A 12826-nucleotide genomic window follows, 5' to 3' on the forward strand; every position below is an offset into this window, starting at 1 on the left:
AACCCCCTTTTATTATTAAAAATAATAGAATTTTTATTCATACAAAATTTTGAATTAAATTCACGTTCAATTGGGTTGAATAATTAATTGGGTTTCACACATGAACACGTACATTTTATAATCTCAAGTCCAATGTCCATTTCATCTTGAGGCCCAAGCTCATGCCACGTCCAGATGACTTGTCATCCCAGTCAAGTTCATGATCAACAAGAGGATGCCATCTGTTCAAATAATATATGGCAATCCTGGTCAAAGTTCATCAACCAATCAAAAAGCAACCTTACTTTGTGATAAGCTTGATGAATTACATAAACATCAAAACAAGGCAAAAGAGTTCATCCATATTTGGACTGCCTCTCTCCTACAACTATAAATAGGAGGGTTACATAATTTTCTTAAGAGAGTCTGCAAGCATTGGAGAAAGCTACAACATCAACTACATAATTATTCAAAGGAGTGGTCAACATGTTCTTCTCGGAGATCAACTTGAGACGATGGCGTGCTTCTCAATGTTTCCGACGATCAAACACATCTCAAGGAGGTCTACATCATCCTATGTTCGAGAAATACGATATGGTTAGCCCTCGAATCACGGAAAATATTAGGAGATAAGAAATAAAAAAAACAACAAAATTGTACTCATGAAGATTCATCAATTAAATTACTTTTTCTTTTATTTATTTTGATTGCAGTTAATTTTCAACACTATGAAAAATTGTTGCGAATAAATTTGATACGCCCAGTAAGACCAATTCTGTTGTTCATCTCCTCCGCTTATAAATCGAAAAACTACAAATTCTACTAGTACTGTAATGGACTTTGAAAAAATCAATAATACTTCATGTAAGGTAAGTCTCAAGGCTAGTGACATGAATAGATCAGAGTTCTTCATATCTTCGGAGATGGCAGACAAAGACAAATATCATATTACAACTACAACTTCTAGGGAAAAATCCATTTCTGTCCATCAGATGATGTCTCTCAAACTAGCTTCCATTTTGAGGATTTTGACGATTTGAAAAATTTATTTATCTCAACAAAGGTCAACACCATGATGATTAATGTAGTCAACGTCAACGAACAACTTGTTGTAATGACGCAAACCATTAAGGCATTAAAGAAATATACTGAAGATAAAGGTCTTCAAATCACCCAATTTATGAGCAAATTAGATCTCTATTGCCCTGGAGAGTCAAGTTACAACATAGCACCGCAAGAAAAAATTGATATTGAATCTCCCACCAAGCTAGTTGAATCTCAATGCGCAAAGCAATCTACTTCAATGGTTACTCCAACAATTCAACAACTATAATATATAATTACAAACACCATCAAAGCTCAATATGGTGGTCCATCACAAAGTTCTTTAGGATACTCAAACTCATATTCTTGAGGACTTACCGATGCAAATTGAATATCAACCACCAAAGTTGCAACAATTTGATGTGAATGGAAACTCAAGACAACACATTGTATATTTCGCCGAGACTTGTAGTAGTGTTGGTACACATGGTGATCTTCTTGTCAAGAAGTTTGTGCGTTCCTTGAAAGATAACACCTTTGATTTGTACATGGACTAAGAGCATCAATCAATTGGTTGTTAGGAGAAGCTTCAAAGTATATTCCTTAATAATTTCTAAAGCACCCGTCATGCAGTGAGCATGATGGAGGTGACAAACACAAAACAAAGTATAGATGAGCCTATAGTAGGTTACAGTTTGTTAGCGAATATTGAGCTTAGATTGCAAAGATCAATATTTTGAAACTTCTGTAGTTGAAATTTGTATTCAAGGAATGCATTTGGGCCTTGTATATATCATGCAAGGGATTAAGCCTCAAACTTTTGAAGAATTAGATATGTGCTCATGACATGGAGGTGAGCATTACACGCTATGGAAAGACATCACCTATTTTTTATCTAAGAAAAGAAACTGCAAAACTCAACGAGTCACAAGAATATTAAACTAAGGAATTCATGGTGTAGCATGACACTAAGAGAACAACATAACTGAATAATCAAGAAGGCGGAATATAAGTCTCAAGAGATAAACTCAACATATCATGAAGAATATAAATACAAAACTCAAAGTGGAAATACTATGTCTGACAAGCCTCTACTGCATAATGAGTGACTAGGAAAAGCCCTAACTCACTAGAACAATCTGAAACTGAATAAGTCTGAAATGACATAAAATATAAGTGTGGCCATGTCCCCAAACCATGAGGACTATCAAAGTCTGAGCAATCCTGATAGGATCCAATACTAACCGCAGGCTGAATGATGTGTGTCAGAACCTATATTATAAAATAATATAGGCACAAGATATGTATGCGGTCAGTACTCAGAATGTACTGAATATGGAGAAAGATGTATGAGTATAACATGATAGCATGATGAGTCTGAAGCTATGATAATGCAATAACCAAGTAAACATACTATAAATCTGATCATATGATTTCATAAAACATAGTACAGGGTCATGCATTATTCTTTAAATCATAATCATAACATGAGTTTTTCAGAAAGTCATAAATTTTTGTATGAGTTACCGTTAACCGACATAAATCATGTGAGCTATAACATAAGGTTAGTGTACTACTCCCATACCGAAAAGAGAGTATCCTACTTGCCAAGGTAAGGACCATAATCAAGAGTTTAGGTGGATCTTCTAGCTATTGTCCAATCGAAACATACCTATGGAGGCATGAAGTTCTAGGACCCGGTAATCGCCACTAGTCCAATTCGGTGCTAAGTAAACTTCCAACAAAAATCATGCATAATCATAATCATATTCACAATTCTTGAAATGGTAAGAATCTAGTAATATCAAGTCGTTCATAAAATCTCATAAGAATAGCTCCTTTAAAATCATGATTTCATAATATATTGATAAGAGACACTTTAATCAAAAACATCTAAACCATGATAGTCTTTTCATAGTAGTAATCACTTCAATTGGAAGTGACTAAATCATATCATTCTTTCATAATAGGAGGTAATCCAATCGAAAGCCTCAATTTTCATAAAAGTTATTGATAATTTATTCCAAAGCATCCTTGATTCATAAATCTTTCATATCATAATGCTTGCATAACATCATAGATTGAATTCATATCATAAAATACCTGCATAGCATGAATTCATGAAAACATCTTTGAAAATATTGAAATATGATCAAATAATGCATAATAAGATCAACCATGATAAGTAAACTTGAATTTAATTCATGGAGGAATCATAAAAACCCTATGATTGGGTGAGGATGATAAAGTAGCAATTTAGGTTTCTTTAGTACTCAATGGGTGAAGAGGAACCTTTGATGAATTTACCACATATCTTGATGAAACCCTCTATTCAAATCTGAAAAGGAGACTTGAAGCTTGAAGAACCCTTGAATCGCCTTGGGAGAAACTTTGGATTTTGATAGTTTGAGAGTGAATGGGGAGGGTTTGAGTCTTAGAATCAGTTATAGGTCTTAGAAATAGGCTTAAAACGACATACTTTAAGATTAAAAGAGTAGAAAAAGATCCAAATATCCCTGAAGTAAAACTATCGGACCAACTCCACAGATTCCATCCACGGTCCATACAACCTACTAGGGACCATATTATCCGTTTGTGAATTCAATTCCCTGAAATTCCAACTTTCTGAAGAATGAAGCATGAGCCATCAACCACAAATCATATTCCTTTCTACGGTCCATAGACCCCTTCCACAAAACCCAAAGCACTAAAATCATAAGTTTCTAAAAATCAAATCCACGAGACTCAACCACAACCGGTGCTCTCATCTATGAGCTGTCCTGTTGGCTCATTCATGCAGATTCTGAAATGCTATATTTCTAAGTATTAACCACGACTGGGTTGTCACGATTCTTGGTCCAGTGTACCACCCGTACACTCTACTCATGAAACCTTTCATCAACAATATTTTTGCACTTTATAACTTCCCATGACATTTACACTTCCATGTGTTACAACAGATGACAATGGTTCTGATATGATGACTAAATATTTTCCAAGAGGGAAGTTTGACAAAAATTGTATAATCGCCGGAATGGCGGTCTCCTCCATAAAAGTCGGGAGGGAGAAAATTATCGAGTTTTGGATCTTTTTTCCTTCCTATGTGGATAATAAAAGCCCAATTTGGACAAACCCACTTTTTCCCGTTAGCCCATTGATATGGTACTTATTGAAGAATTCTTTAGGTAATATTTTCACATATTCATAAGAGAGAGACTAGTAGCCAGAAAAGAGAGAAAAATAGTGCATATTTTTGCACTCCATTTTTAGCCCTAACAACCCTTTTCAAATTGCGATTTATACTTTGTTCCATGTTCGATTGAGTGAATTTTTGAATAACTTATTCCGTTCAACTTATTATTCGATTGAGAATTGAGAGAGGTGGATTTGGAGTCCTGTAGCTCTAGATTTTAGCTAATGAATAGTAACTACATTTTGGTTATTTTACTCCTTTTACTTCTCTAGTACTTCTCTAGTTCTTGGTGCTATGTTGTAGATATTGTTGCTCATTATTTAGAACTTCTTTGGTGGCCATTTTGGAGAACATTGTTGTAACTCTTACTGATTATAGTGGAGCTTTGATCCCGTAGTTTTTTACTCTTCATTCCAAAGAGGTTTTCCACGTAAATCTTGGTGTCTCATATGTTGGTTTAGTTTTTTCTTGCCATATTTATTGTTGTTGAATACTAGCTGCCTGAAACAGTATTTGTGCTTCAACTAGTTTGTTTCCTCTTGGTTCAAATAGAAGGGAGAAATTAGATTTGGATATTCTTTCACTATTGCCCTATCGTGCACCTTTGCTTGTGCTTGTCTTTCCCAACAACATCTATATCATATAATTTTATTGATCTACAACCACGACTTCATCTAGCTAGAAAGACCAACGATGATGCAGAGAGCTCAAAAATAGAACCATGATACTAGAGGCTAAGTTAAATATACAGAAAAATGGGTTCTAACACCTATTTTTATAGGCATATAAGTATGAGCTTGTGTTGTATTCTAATACCTTTAGGGATCGTTTGGTAGTTGTATAAGGCTAAAGTTAATACATGAATAACTTGGTTATTCATGTATTAATTTTATACCATGTTTGGTTTGCAAATAGGATAAAGGTTATTCATGTATTAATTTTATACAGTATTTGGTTAATATGTTTTCAAGTGTTGTATAAAAGTTATTCAGGTATTATTTTTATATGGTGTTTGGTTGCACTTTTTGTAATCCTACATAATTAATAGTTGTATAGCTTATGACACAATCTATGTATAATTTATGTGGGATAGAAGGTGGAATAAGTTATATGGGTATTAGTTATACATGTATTAAAATGGTAAATTACACATTCACCCCTATTAATTTACTCTTACATGTATATTAATTTACAACAAATCAGATAATTAATACATGTTAAAAAAGAACTACCATTTTTTTTTTTGTGTTTTTTGTCTTGTCAATTGCTTAATTACTTTTAATTTCTTTGCTTAAATTCTTGTAATCGGTTTCTTTTGCGGTACTATAATACCCTGTAATTTAAGTTAAGGGAAAATACGTTATTAATTTTTTTTTTTAAAAAAGAAGAGATTAGGCTAAAAGTCCTAAGCATCCACAACTACAACCTTCAGCAAAAAAAAGAAAGGGAAAAGAAGGGGGATTAGATTGTAGGGGATAATCATATAACAATCTATGTACAACAACCTCAATAAATAAAAAGAAAAAGAAAGGGAGGGAGCAAGTGAGCGACTTGAAGAGGAAGGTAAGTTTCTTAACTTAGTTTAAAGATTGGATTTGTATTCCATGTCTATAAATTAAGGGATTGACAATTTGAGAAACATGAGTTTAGAAGAAATAAAGGAATCAGTTAAATTCTTATGAACCAAGTGAATACATTTAATGATTGAACGGTAAATTTTCATGTTTCGATATTCACTAAAGAAAAGTGGTTGGCAGTAACTTTCTTTTCAGTTTTTAGGCATAAATTTAGAAAATTTTGGATAAAGAATTGAAGGACTTTTAAGTTGGTGAATAAGATAGTACAACTTATTGAGAGTCAAATCATAACTTGAGGGTTGAGTATTAAAATAGTCATCAAATTAGCTTAAACATAGAACTAACACGAGATCTATATGATGTGAATTGTAGATTGATCAAGGAAGTCATAGAGATTGCTTGAGGTGACGAGTTTGTAATTTGATATGAGTATTGTAAGTAGTAATCTTACCACAATTTGCATTTTATAACTTTCATGATTTATACATGGTTTATAAAGTGAATGTATTACTGAATGTTTTGAATTTGCATATGGGACAAGTCTTTTACTTGATAAGATACCGAAAATAGTTACTTGAGATGATCTCACTTTTATAACACATGTTTATCAAAAATTGAGATATGATTAACGTTATCTAAAGTGTTTAACATTTGCTTAAGAAATAGTATTTTGACATAGATTTTTGGTTAAAGTTTTATATACTATGATTTGTTAAGAACTTAAATGTCTTGTACCATTTTTGAAATGCTTCTACTGTTTACAAATAAAAGTATAAATGAGAGTAGACTTTGATGAATTCCGTAGCTAACGGCTGGTTCGTTAGACCTAGTACACTGTGTAGTTATAGATTACTGATATAGCCTTTGCTAGTGGGAAGGTAAAACTAGCATACCGTTACTGATATCCCTTGAGTAGGAATCTACCGATATGAATATTTGACTCCTTTATGAGGAGTTCACTGTTATTATTGGTTACTTCTTAAAGAAGGTCACACCGATTACATGATTCATCCTTGGAAACCTCCCAAATATATAAGATTTTCTATGAAAGTGTTCTTCTGAGTTTATTTCTAAAATGTTCACATTGATTTTGCTTATATAAGACAAATAAGATTGAATATTATTATCATTTCTGAAAGGGCAGTGATACTAGCATGTTTTCTGACTTCTCCCTCATTAAAATATTTGTGATTAAGTATTATTACTCACTGAGCTAGTGTCTCACTCGTCACTAAATGTTTTATAGAGAACTCAGGTGGCACTGGCGAAGATTTTATTAATTAGAGAGTGTGGATTGATAGTATATGGAGATTGCTATAGACTCTGTTCTTTAAAAACTCTTAGAGTAACTCCATTTGTCTTTTCTTTATTTCAAGTTATGATTATTCTTTTGTTTTATAGTCAGGTGACTAGTTTTGAACTTCTTTTCGTATTTGGAAATGAATTGGTATTATTGCGTGGTGATTAGATTCAAGATGTTTATTATGTCTTGATTTAGAGATATTATTAGTTGTGTTGTGAGTTTCTGAGACACAGAAAATTCAGGATAGGCCCAAAAATAGAGGAAACTCTGCCTAATTTTCTATAGAATTCTGATAAGGCTTTTGAGATCCTCCCTCTTAGCACTGGTCATAGTCCTAATTTGGTTGTGATGGGTACAACAATAACTTTAATTGTAATTAATTTCTTTGCTTAGTTTCTCTACAATGCACTGCCAATACAATTTTTTTATTTTTAGTTATATGTTATTTATTTTAATTTTAATTTAATATTATTTTATTATTTAATCATATTGAATATAAGTATTTAATTACTTTTAGTTATTTGTTATTTACTTTGTTATTTTTAGCTATTGATATTTATTTAATTTAGATGTGTTATTTATTTAGTTGATTATTTTAATGGTTATAATAAATATTATTAATTACCTTTTAAATTAAGAAATAAATTAGCTTACTAATATATTATAATTTCTACACAACTAAATCCTGCATAACTAATACATATATAACTAAACCCTGCATAACTAATACCTACATAACTAATACATATATAACTAAATCTTGCATACCTAGTACATGTATAATTAAACATTGCATAACTAATACATGTATAACTAAACCCTGCATAACTATTCATATATAACTAATACCTACATAACTAGTACCCACATTACTAATACCTATATAACTTCATCCAACTACCAAATTGTAATGACCTCCTGGTCATTTATGTATTTATGTCTCTTGTTCATCGTTTAGAGCATTTCTATAATAATCCCTAGTCATTTATGACTTGCTGGAGCTGACAATTCGGTCAATTGATTGTTCGTTTGATTTTTATGTGAGTTTTGGTGTTTTGAAGATTTTGAACCTTGAAAGATCAATTTTGATAAAAAAATTTCAAGAAGATGACCTCAGAGTCCAATTCTGACGATTCCATCAGCTTTGGAAGGATCATTTTAGGTTGGTAGCATGGTCAACACAACTCTCGAGGCTTTCAACGCGAGTTTGTGTGATTAGGCGTTTTAACTTTCAAGTTAAGGCCTAAGTTTGACTTTAGTCAACATTCTGAGTAACCAATTTCGGATGAGAATCCTGTCAGTATTGTTAGCTCCAAAATATTGCATTCGATCTAGAACAACCCTTTGTTTGGATCTCGGGTCTTCCGACTGAATTCCGAGCCCTATTGTGAATTTTAGCTTAAAATAGAGTTTTGGGGTGGGACTCACTTTTTGCCGAGATGACCCTGTATAGGAATTTTGACTACTTCATTGTGCCTATAATATTGAATTTAGTAGGGTGCATATCTCATTAGTGTGCACGGTTCCAAACGAATTTAGAAAGCCCTATTGAAGATTTCAAACTTGCCAAAACCAACTAATACACATCAGATGATGAAGACAGTCTTTGTGTTCGTTGATATGAGGCCAAAAATATATATTTTATCATTATTTGCCTCACATTTATTATTTATATTTGTCCTTTTTGAGCATGAATTTTATGGATTGTGCTAAATAGTGTATTTTATTTGTAGGAGTAAATTGGTGTAAAATTGAAGAAGTTTGGAGCTAAAACGAATTAAAGATGGAAGGTTGAAGAAGGAAATCAAACATACGGCTTAATGGATTAAATTGAATATAATAATATTTAATTAAATGAATTGCCGTTAAGGAATAATTGAAGTTGGAGTAACCAAACTTCCACGTGGCAGTCACGGAAGGCATCTCAAACTATTGAAGGCGGCGGAAGTGTAAGACGAGCACTGTTCACGCGGAAGTCAAATTCTACTTGGTTTTGGTTTCCCAATTTGTTTTGAACTCAGTATTTTATTTAGGATTTTCTGTATCTATAAATAGTTTATAGAAATAATTATTATGGGAGAAGAATAAATTGGAGGAGATCAAATATAGGGCATCAAGTAGAAAATCGTCAATACGTTTTAGGGTTCTTTTCTTCTTCTTCTTTCTTTTCTTAGAGATTAGTGGCTAAATGTCCTTGTTTTGGGGCTTTAGGTACGAATTGAATGTTGAATATTTAAGGTTTATGAATTAATTCCTAGTTGTCATTATAAGTTACTTTTATATTCTTATTTTAGTATTCTTGACTGGCCATCTAGAGATAAATATATTGTTTATCTTAAAATCGAGAGATGAGGGGTTAGATAGACCAGATAATATAGAGAGCTCGATCGATCCATTTAGTTGAGGTGATTTGTGTTCAGGAGTGACGCCCGGACGAACAACTTGCTTGGTTACGAAATAGGATGAAATATAAATACTCGCCAGTTAGGCCTATTTATCCCCGCTCAATGATGTAGTTAGACATCTAAGTGGAGTAGGCGACTAGAGGTTTGATACCCAACTCATACAATTAACCCTGTAAACCAGTAACTTGATAACTAAAATTAGTTCTAAGCTAAGAATATGATACATGAGATTCAATGCATGCTGCAGCCGTAATTTTATTATTTTATTCCTTCATTCCTTTCTTTTGGCACTCTTAAATAAATAATTAGACTAGTATAATTTAGTAAAAATAGTTAATTGACAAGTCCTTTGGGTTTGATAATCTGGTTCTTTTAAGAGCCATTGTATTACTTGTGCGACCGCATATACTTGCGTGTGCAATTGGGAGCAATATCCATGGGCCTTTGGCCGCGTTCGCGTTGTCAGGCGACCTGAGGGCGATGATTGCGAGGCTCTCACCACATTCACGGGTCCCTACAACGATCGCGGGACCTCGATTCTCTCTTGGTTGCGATCGCGAGGCCTTCACCACATTGGCAAGGCCCACATTCATGGGGGACCCTCCGCGTCACGAAGAAGAGAGCGGTATGGTATTATTTGAAGACCTGTCGCAATAGCATCATTAATTTCAAAGTTCAATTGGTTATTTCTCCCTCATTTTAGTTTGGATTTGGGTGATTCAAAGTCTTACGCGTACGGAATTATTGATGCTACATTGTGGAGTGATCAGAAAGTGTTGGTGAACATCCATTCGAGGAGAATTTCCATTTTAAGCTTCAGTTCTTGTTCTTTAGTTGAGTTAAATTATAGAGTCCTTGCATGTTGTTTTTGTTTGCTATTCCGAGCCAAGAATTATGTTCAATTTTGGAACACAAGCTCTGGTATGGTTTAGGACCTCTTGATAGAGTCAATTCTGGAAATGTCAGTATGGGTCTTACAATTACCATTTGATTTCGAAATTGGTCCATTTCTATTTTATGTGTTTTTGACGTCTAAACGACGGTGCTAACATTATGATCCTATTTTTGATAGTGTGGCAGCGTTCAAATGTCGTTCAAAAAGAAAAAGCTCTGGTTCGTGATTTGAAGCGCGTGTGGTCGGCCTATAGGTAGGTTATGGATTTCTTCCTAGTTAGATTGATCTTGAATGCGTGAATGCATGTTGATTAGAGCGAACTGAGGGCAGGTACCTAGTTATACTTATTTCTCTTCTTAGATACCATGTTTTAGGATTGATTGACATTTGTTTCGGTCTTAGTACTTTGCTAGTTTGGGTTTATGTGTGATGTTGCATGATTTTGTGTATTAATTGTGTTGTTACTTGTTGTGTTGAGAATGTCCATCCTTAGTCTAGGATATACTAGTGTTGCCTTAGACTCGTGAGTCTTGTAGCCTTGTTTCATCTCCAGCATCATTTCGAATGGACAAGATCCTTGTAGACTAGAATAACATACTTGAGTCTGACAGTATGAGCCTTAGTTTAGGCGATTTACAACTTTATAGACTTTCTATCTTCTTTTCCTATCTCCGCGGCTCCGATGCATTACCATAGGTTTGTGTTTCCATGGAGACTTGAGATTGGATTATCCTAGGCTTTGAGCTTTCTATTGATGCTTGCGGGTGGACGTCATTCCACGGTGACTTAGTCTTGATATTGAGATCCTCTTCGGAGTCGACACACCCCTTGTCAGTCTTGCTAGCTAGGCTATGAGTTGATTGGGTACTATGATTATTTTTTGTTCGAGGTGGATGTGTATAATTCGAGGTCATTATTTCTGATTCGAGGCCAACGTTTACGGTTTGAGGTCATTATTTTTGGTTTAAGGCTAATGATTACAGTTGAGGTTGTTACTTGGTTTGAGGCCGATAATTACGGTTCGAGGTTATTTCCCTCTGGTTAGAGGCCATCACTTGGGGTTCAAGGCCAATATTATACATACTGGATCTGGATTCGAGGCACTTCACTCTTGTAGTCTTAGCTATTCTATGTGCCTATTGGGCTTTTGGGGCCCATTTGGGTTTTATTTAAACTTGTGCACGAGTGCACCTTCTAGGCTTATGGGGTCCAACTAGGTTTATTTTAGTTTTACTTAGATTTACTATCGGGATGCTCATGTCTAATTTTTCATATCTGTTTTGACCTTTGTTTGTATCAAGATTCTATCTTTTCATATTACTTTTACCTTTCTTTCCCAATCGTCCTATGATTCCTATATATTACCTTTGTTTTGATACTCATGCTACACTCTACATCTTTTTCGTGAGCAGGTCCTAGTATTTCTAGCGGTGATCATTTGTGCCATCTTTTGCAGCTTTTGGGAATTAGAGATGAGGATGAGCACTTGGCATCCTGGATCAGCATGCCTCCTTATGTATATATGTTTAGCTAGTCTTTTGCCTTTGGGACGGGTTGTTGTGGTCCACTTTTTGGACTTGTATTTTCATAAAAGACAATTTTGTACTTGTGACTTACAGGTCCTGGGAGGAATTCTATTGCTTATAGATTTTTGGGCTTTCTTCCATTTTTGTCTCATTTTATTGTTTAGTGTTAGTTCTATTTAGTTCTACCTTTATACTCATTACTTGTCATTCTGAGTTACGGGTTGGCTTACCTACTGATGGGGTATATTAAGTGCCATTATGATTTGAAGGATCATGCCGTGACAAGTTAGTATCAAAGCCCTAGGTTTCACCGGTCTCACTTGTATATAGCTAATACCTAGTAGAGTTCGACGAATCGGTGCGGAGACATTCGTATCCTAAATTTGGGAGGCAGTAGGGTGTCTTAAGAAATCTCCCTCTTTTGTATAGATTTCATGCAGTGTGTGGGTTATTGGCTTCTTGAAATCTCACTTGTTGTAACTTTTCTTGCAGGATGGCTCATACGCGTCACGCGCTGGCTTAGGGTAGTGACCGACCTCCCCTACCGGATAGGGATGAAACACACCCCAGATAGAGAGCGGGGTCTGGAGCCAGCAGCAGACCCTCCAATAGCTCGTGACTTCAAATCAGTCGGTTGGGCCGGGACCTACTATAGCTCCAAATCTTCAGGTATCCATTGCTCTGCTCTTGACTATGCTTGGAGGCCTACAACAGGCCCCAACACCAGCACCATCTCAACAAGATCAGCCTGCAGTAGAGGAACCTTAGTCCCATGAACCTCTTCGGGTGCCCATCCTGTGATTGCGGCCATAGATATGCTGCTAGAGGAGCAAAAGATTATCGGAGCGTTTCTTAGACTATCACCTCTGAGGTTTTCTGGGGCTATGGGTGAGAATGCCGACAA

The sequence above is a fragment of the Solanum tuberosum genome, unplaced genomic scaffold (genome assembly GCF_000226075.1).
Source record: "Solanum tuberosum cultivar DM 1-3 516 R44 unplaced genomic scaffold, SolTub_3.0 scf00568, whole genome shotgun sequence".
Lineage (NCBI taxonomy): Eukaryota > Viridiplantae > Streptophyta > Magnoliopsida > Solanales > Solanaceae > Solanum > Solanum tuberosum.